An 8,741-nucleotide genomic window follows, 5' to 3' on the forward strand; every position below is an offset into this window, starting at 1 on the left:
GCCCTCAGATGGTACCAACATCGCACTCGGCTCACGGACTACCAGATGAAGGAAATTACGAAGCTGGCAGAGAGCATCGTGTGACAGACCCACACCACGAAAACGGAAAAGAAAAAAAGGAAGATGAGGTGAAGAAAACAGGCAAATAATAAGCTTACGCGTTTTTCCCAGGTGAGAAAAGATGCCCCGCCCCCTTCTAAAGAGTTACAGCTGATTGGGATGACTGTTTCTGACGAGAAAGATATTTAGCTAAATTATATATATATATATATATATATATATATATATATATATATATATGGTTAGTCAGACGCCCAGAGCATTCTAGCGTTGTCCAGGCGTGGGAGGTCGGCTTGCGACACGCCTGGAGAATTCTAGATTGATATAAGCTTAAAATAAGAAGTAACTGATAAAAAATAGTGCAATACCTTCTTGAATATTCTTACATAACTACTAAATCAATATATACTCGAAAATTTCACTAAATTTGCCAAAATAATTGCTGCTGGGGACAGAAAACAATCAAAACACCTAGTTCCCAAAATTATGCCTCGGCATAACAACCCTCGGATGATATAAGCGGGGGTCCTTAAATCTTCATGTAATCCAAGAAAAGTTTTATATATGGTGAATTGGTGAATGTTAACCAAAGTTGACAGGCAAGATAGACAACAACAAGTAAGTAAAACCAATGGAACACCCCCCCCCCCCGGTCTCGTCGTGTGTTTCAATAGACGTCAATAACAGGTAATATTGTACTTTTTTAAACATCAAAAAATACACAAACAAAAAAATATGATCGTATTAAGTAAACATCAAGAGCACCTAAATACAGTAATGCACTAAAATCTTTTTGTGTTCATTATTTGGCAATTAATTCCTTTTTACCTCTGTTGCTAAATAACCTTTACGGTATGTACGTTATTATTCAACAGAAACTTACGTAAATTACCGAATGGTATAATTCACTCCTCAAATCGTCTTACTGGAGAAAGATTGCAGTCGCCCCGAGCGTCGCCTCACACCACAAAGAACAGTGAATTTTCATGAAAGACGACGAAGAGGTGTTTCATGTTGCATGAGGGAGGGAGGTCGATGGAGGAAGCTGCTACCGGGTGTTGTTATGGGATGTGTGAGAGGTGTCAGTCCTAGGGGTGTGTATATGTGAGAAGTGAGGAAGCAGTCTAAATAATAATAATAATAATAATTAACGGTATATTGAAAAGGTTTTGCAGCCCGAAGGCTGAAAATATACATTGGACAAAAATCACGTTTTACATACAAAGACACGGGGTGGCTGGGTCGCTTAACAAAAGCTTTCATTACTGAAAGAAGAAGGGACAATGATTGAACATACAAATTATGTAGTTTACGGTTGATGGCCCGGGCCTGGGCTGGTCATGGAGACACCAGGTGATGTGGTGTTCACGTGGTGTCGTAACTCGTCTTCGGGAGTTGATATGAAGGACCTCACGTGGTCATGGAGACACCAGGTGGTGTGGGATTCATGTGGTGCAGTAACTCGTCCTCGGGTGTTGATATGAAGGACCTCACGTGGTCATGGACACCGGGTGGTGTGGTGTTCACGTGGTGCAGTAACTCGTCCTCTGGTGTTGATATGAAGGACCTCACGTGGTCATGGAGACACCAGGTGGTGTGGTGTTCATGTGGTGCAGTATCTTAGAATGTGCGTGTGTCTGAGAGAGGTATCTCAGTCCTAGGGTGTGTGTGTGTGTGTGTATGTGTGTGTAACGCATCTCGTGTGCCAACATTATGTTAGTGTTACTGGCACTTCTTGCTTCCTCTCACTTTCAACTACCGTCGCTGGCTAGCCCTCATGGTGAACAGGGAAGCAACCTTGCGTTAGTCTTCCCCTGCCAGTATGCAGCCTCTTCACCAAAATGACTCCTGCTGTGCCTCCCCAGAGGAATGGTGCATAGGTCCAGTGGCATGTGGGCAGGCCCCGGCGCCTACTAACCACTGTCCCGCTGCCTTGTAAATTAACCTTGGTATGTATAAGGTTACGGGAGTAAACCCCAAACGAAAAATCTGCAGTGGAGCCCCGCATCATGCAAACGTGCTTACAAAGCTTCAGTAAAACCCAATGGCGGAATAGGCGGAAGAGGTGACCAACATGGGAACCCAACGACTACACCGGCGAATAAAGGCAATGCAAGATTGACAGGCTACTAAGGCGAAACCAACAGTCCATTGCAACTCTCCTCTTTCCCCAATCGTTGTAACTACTTGCATCACTGGATCAGGAAAAAGGAGAGCCAAGATGTATGGTTGCAGCCTGTGCTCCTGCCTCACTAAATAAATCAATTCACGTGCAGCCATCATCCAGCTCATCATACTTCTTATCATCATCAAAGTCCCTATCCCCCCAAAAGTCTTATGGCGACAGACGAGTGGCGACGGACTCAGGCAGAGATGGCTTCCTGGAGTCACTATTCACAACTCTGCACTTGGGTGTCACAGATTAGATGGTCGTTTATGCACTGGGATCTAGGCAGCAGCAAAATCCTGTCCTGTTCGTGCGACTGATCAGACCTGATCAAGAGCCACTCTGCTTACCCCACATGGGGATGGGGCTAGAAAAAAGTGCCTTATACATAGCCTGCATAAAGAACCAACCTGACTGGGCGACCGCACCCATTAAGCTCATCTTTATGCATTCGAAAACATAATTACAGTCACAAATCAACGCAAAAACCAAACTAAACAATCTCTTATGGTTACTGGCACAAATGAACGTCCTGAAAGAAGAACTGCCCTTGTGGCAAAAGAGCTGTCTAGGTATAACATCGACATAGTAGCCATTAATGAGTCCCGGCTCCCAGACGAGGGTCGACTCGCAGGACAGGGGTCTGGCTATACCTTCTTCTGGAAGGGTAAACCTGCTGCAGAAAGAAACCGCATTTACGGAGTTGGCTTTGCCATTTGGTAATGCATCCTACAGAGGCTAAATGAAATGCCTGTTGGGATCAACGAGCACCTCATGACGTTCCGAGTTCCACTGAATCACTCACGTCATAATATCTTCTTCCTCAGTGCATATGCCCCAACACTGGATGCAGAGGATGACATCAAGGAGGCTTTTTACACCGACCATGACAGAGTGCTAACCTCTATCCCTAGAAAAGATAAGGTTGTGCTCCTTGGTTAGTTCAATACCAGAGTTGGCAGAGATACTGGCATATGACAAGGAACCATAGGGAGAAACGGAATTGATAAATGTAATCCCAACAGCCTACTCCTCCACAGCAAATGTCCTGAACACAACCTCACTATCACCAACACCTTGTTTAGGCAGGCCGACAAGTTCAACGGTTCTTGGCAACACCCACGATCCAAATATTGGCACCTCATTGACTACACAAATGTCAGAGAAAGAGATCGCCTAGATGTCCTCATTACTCAAGACATGCGTGGCTCAGATCACTGTGACACAGATCATCGGCTCGTGAGAGCCAAACTCTCCCTTCACGTCTCTTCAAAACGGTGAAGGCAACAATCCTCTAGAAGAGGCTTTAACACTAAGCCACTGGAGGATCAAGAGGTAGCACATGCTTTCAGAGAGCAGCTCAACGATGGGCTGATAGACAACCCATCAACAAACAACCAAAATCCGAGTGCCGAATGAGGTACCATCAAAGCTGTCCTCACAAAAACCTGCAATGAGACCCTCGGCCAGATCAAAAGAAAACACAAGGATTGGTTTAATGAAAACGACCCGAAAATCGAAGGACTTGTCAATCGTAAATGTGCTGCTCTCACTGACTGGCAGAACAACCCTAAGTCTCGGACCAAAGCTGATACTTTCTACGAAAAGAAAGCTGCGGCCCAGCGCGAACTTCACAAACTAATGAACGAATAATGGAAAATATATAGCTTGTGAAATGCAAAATTTTTCGGATCAACACAAGATGTGTAAGTTTTCAATTCCGCTAAAACAATATATGGCCAAAGTACTCATGGCGTGGCCACCCTCTGCTCATCCGAGGTAACTCCCTAATTAAAGACAAGGAAGGCATCCATCAGCACTGGAAGGAGCACTACCATTCACTACTCAACCGAAAAACCAATGTGGATGTCCTGACTACCCAGCAGGTCACTCAGCACCCAGAGCTGAAACACCTCAGCTATCATCCATCCCTGGATCAGGTAGCGACTGCCATCAAGCAGATGAAAAATAAGAAAGCCTGATGGAATCCCAGCCGAGGTGTTTAAACCAGGAGTACCTCTGCTTATCAGCCGTCTCCACTCTCGCCTGGAGAATATTTTGGGAGAAAGAGGAAATCCCCCAAGATCTTAAATACGTCTCTATCATCAAGATTTATAAGAACAAGGGTCAGACTGTGACAACTGCTGTTCATAGCTGGCAACATTATCGCCCGAATCCTCCTAAACAGGCTTCTTCCTGAGGCGGCAAACTTCCTCCCAGAATCTCAATGAGACCTTAAACCATCACGTGGCATCACTGACATGATCTTCTGCCCACCAGATACAAGAAAAGTGCAGAGAACAGCGTCGTGACTTGTAAATGGCCTTCAATGTCCTTACTAAGACCTTCGACTTTGTCGTTTTGGATGCCCACCAAAATTCATTGCCATTGCTCCACAATGGCATGAACGGCAGCGTCCTGCACAATGGCACCCAGTCTGAGTCCTTCCCCATCCAATCGTGGGTAAAACAAGGATGTGTACTGGCACCAACTCTCTTTTTCCATTTTCTTGGCTGCCTTCTTTACACGTGTCAGTGCCAATTTATCCGTTGGGGTGGACATCCAGCACTGGATGAAGGGAATTTTCAACATAAGACGACTTCACCCTCGTCGCTCACACTGAATACGACTTGCAGAAGATGCTAAACACCTACACAGATGCGTAGGCACACTTCGGCATTGAGGTGAATACACCTAAGACTCAGATTTGCTTTCAGCCTGCCCCTGGTTCAATCACACCTCAACCATCCGGCCACCTTAACGGTACCCCTCTCTCTAATGTTACCCACTTCTATTACCTTGGCTCCCACCTGTCCACCACCGCGGGCATTGATGAAGAGAATCAACATCAGTTCAGATGCGCATCTCAGGCTTTCGGTAGACTTCGTACCCGTGACTTCAACTATAAGGAACTGAAATTATCTACAAAACTGCACGTGTATAGAGCAGTGGATCCTCCCCACTCTGCTGTATGGCAGCAAGTCATGAGTCACATACAGGAGGCACCTCAAGGCACTTGAAAACTTTAAAGCGTAGTCTATGTTGCATTCTCCGAGTTCGCTGGAAAGACAAGAGAACAAATGCCAGTATTCTCGCTGACACCAACTGTAGGAGCATATAGGCTACCATTATCTGTGAAACAACTACGTTGGAATGGCCATGTTACCCGCATGAACGACAGTACACTGCCAAAGCAACCACTTTACAGCCACCTAACGAATGGTAAACGTAACGCTGGCGGACAACGGAAAAGGTATAAGAATAGTCTTATGAGAAACTTGAAAACTGCCAAATCGACCATCTCATCTGGGAGACGATCACCCCACACCGTAACGCTTTGAGGAGCACCACACCGGAAGTGTCAATACTTTCGAGTTAGCTCAACTACATAACGAGGCAGACAAGCGCCAATGCTGCCGCCGCCCTTCCTGTACTAGATGTAGCGCTCCACACGTATAATCTGTGGACGACCCTGCCGGTCCTGTATCGGCTTCTGGAGTCACCCCAGAGCTCACCAACAAAGGTGATATCCTAAATAACTCATATCATAAATTAATTTTATTGGAATTAGTTAATTTTACCGCCACACCACCCGGTGTCCTTCACGACTCATTTAGTTTAAAACTCAGGTTGAAACACGACAACCCTCTTCAACGGAAGAGGATGTTTAAAACTCGGGGCTTAAGCCTCTTTGCCAGCTACCAAAATAATTTAATAGGTTTTAATGCTAAAGCCCAAATTTATGTTTTGCCAGAGTATTGATCACGTTAGATTTAATGATTCATATTACGTTCAATAGTCCATTATGTTGTATGTAAATTTAAGATTATTTTTGAACTCGTGTGTGTGTGTGTGTGTGTGTGTGTGTGTGTGTGTGTGTGGCATTATTATTATTATTATTATTATTATTATTATTTCATTTTATTTTTTACAGGGATTAGCCCACCCGGGCACAGGTTACTGACCCACATCGGGGCCTGGGGGGCGAAAAGGTAATAATAATAATAATAATAATAATGATAATAATAATAATAATAATAATAATAATAATAATAATATCATAAGAAAAATTTATAATAAAAAACAAACAAAATTGAAATTAAAAATAATAAAATGATAATGCCAACTATAATAATAATAACAACACTGTAATAATAATAATAATAATAATAATAATAATAATAATAATAATAATAATAATGAAAAAAAAGATCAAAAGTGAAAAACAATATATGTATGTTGTGTTGTCAATAGTAAGAGAAACAATTGAAACCCTGCAATTGAGTGTAAATGAGGCAGAAAGTCAGATCAGCAATTTGGGATTTGGTCACAATTTTTGTGATGCCATATGGCAGCAGGGTCTACCTAATATCTAATGGCCCCTGTCTCATCAACAGAAGTATTATATAAATGGGTTCATTACATTTGACTTATATACTGATTCATCCCCTGTAACCTTCCACTTGCCATGAGTTGTCATGATCATATCACGTGATTGGTAGCCTCCTTGGGGTGCGGCCCATTTGACTGCATGTCAGCACATAGGTCATCTCGGGTAAGCCGGCACCCACGGACAGTCACACTCATAATCTCACATCGAAAGGACGTGATTAACGGTCTATTTACATAGCCGCCGTCCTCTCCCTTCACACTCATAAATAGTGGAAGTTACGGTTGATTTACACTCAGGAATTATATAAACAATATTTTTTCAATAAAAGAAGAAACAGACAATTGGGTTTCGCTACTCTTACCCAATATAATATATGTCTAGTCCCATATACCTTATTACTAGAATATAGGTGGCAGCTAATGTGGTGAGGGATACTCTTCCTGTCTACATACCAAGGCGTCAGTGTTTTGAGAACCAAGAAAAACAAAAAACAGTGGCGTGTTACATGAAATATTCCCAGTGTATTGATATATCCTGTAGTGAGACGATTGTAGTTGAGTGTTTCTCATTCTGTCTCCCATAGTAGTGTACAGACTTATTCCAATAACAGATACTGAGTTATTGTAGACTTATTGTCATATGGGTAGTTAGTGATACCCCTGTTTAGCGACAAGTGGGGGTGGTCAGGAAAGCGTCTTGTCAGCAATCTTAACCTGTGCCTGCCGCTTGCAGTGTTGCAGACATACCCAACAACTTTCAGGGTTTACTAACAAAATACCTTTCACAAGTGTCTGGACGACTATTGTGGCTTCATGATCGTTGATTGCCCCAGAGAGTCCCTCATGTATACAGGGCTGCAGAAGGTTTGGCACACAGAAGCGGGGACATCGTATCGGTGAGCAGAAGACCTGATTCTTCACCATCAGCACCTGAACATACTGTGGAAGGTACTCCCTTGTCGTGAAGTGGATTCACCCGACGTTCGTCATTGCAGCGCGTCTGGTCGTTGCTAGGCGACGACACTCAGGAGCAGAGCGCGCCGACCGACCTTGAGAGGGTGCCAACACTCACCCACACCACCTCTGTCTACAGCTGTCCTCCTGGGAGGACCCTAGGTACCCACCCGACTAACCCCCCAACCTGGGACCAGCTGGACGGATCGCGTTTTCTATGCAGACGCCAAACTCCTGTATTAGGTATTTAAAGATTAACATACTTTATAGACACATTTACATAGTCAACGGAATGCCTCCACATTGATAGGACATCGGATAGGTTATGTCATTGTTGTAAGTGCCCTACTTATTTTAATATATACTGACGTAATATAATTCCCAGTATTTATTTCTTACCTGTTCAGTTATTGATTCTTTAATTATTTTACCTATAATTTTTATCATTTCCTGTACATGAGAGGCAAGTGTTTTGTTCTTACTGTCCCATTTGACACATCATGGAGAAATTTTCAAAGTTGTGGTCTGAGGACATAACTGATCTAGCGGAACTTTTTGCTGACGAATCACAAATAAAGGATAAACGTCATGTTTCTACTGCAAAGGTTAAATTAGGAGTTAAGCCTGAAACACAATTAGACGATTCTGTGAAGAGTAGTGAGGAGTTAATTAAGGAATCATTTGACGATTTAAACCGTCATATCTTACGATCGGCGAATCAATATAGTACTTCACCTGGACATTCACAGGTAGTTCCTAATCCTTTTCTGAGTGACAGTGTGTCGGATAACTTAGCATTACCCCATCCATTAACTGAGCCTTCTGTTAGGAGTAAGCGTAGTGGCCTGCATACATCTAACGCTAACATGGCTTTTCCTAACGCTCCTACGTCGACTAACCCAGAGAATGTGTTTCACATGATACCACGTGCTGACCAGGTCCGTGATTTTACTGGTCAGGATGATTATAGAGTAACATAATTCATCCGTGCGTGTGAGGACACAATGCGCAATGTGAAAATTACCTATGATTACAATAAGAAGGCGTTTGTGCATTCCCACATCCCGCAGGGTTCGTTTGCTAGTACGCACCTGAATGCATATGGTTTGACGGACCCCGACTATGAAAAGTTCAAGTGCACTCTCATTGGAATTTTCGAGTGTGGGCC

The sequence above is a fragment of the Homarus americanus genome, unplaced genomic scaffold, assembly GCF_018991925.1.
Source record: "Homarus americanus isolate GMGI-L3 unplaced genomic scaffold, GMGI_Hamer_2.0 scaffold32929, whole genome shotgun sequence".
NCBI lineage: Eukaryota > Metazoa > Arthropoda > Malacostraca > Decapoda > Nephropidae > Homarus > Homarus americanus.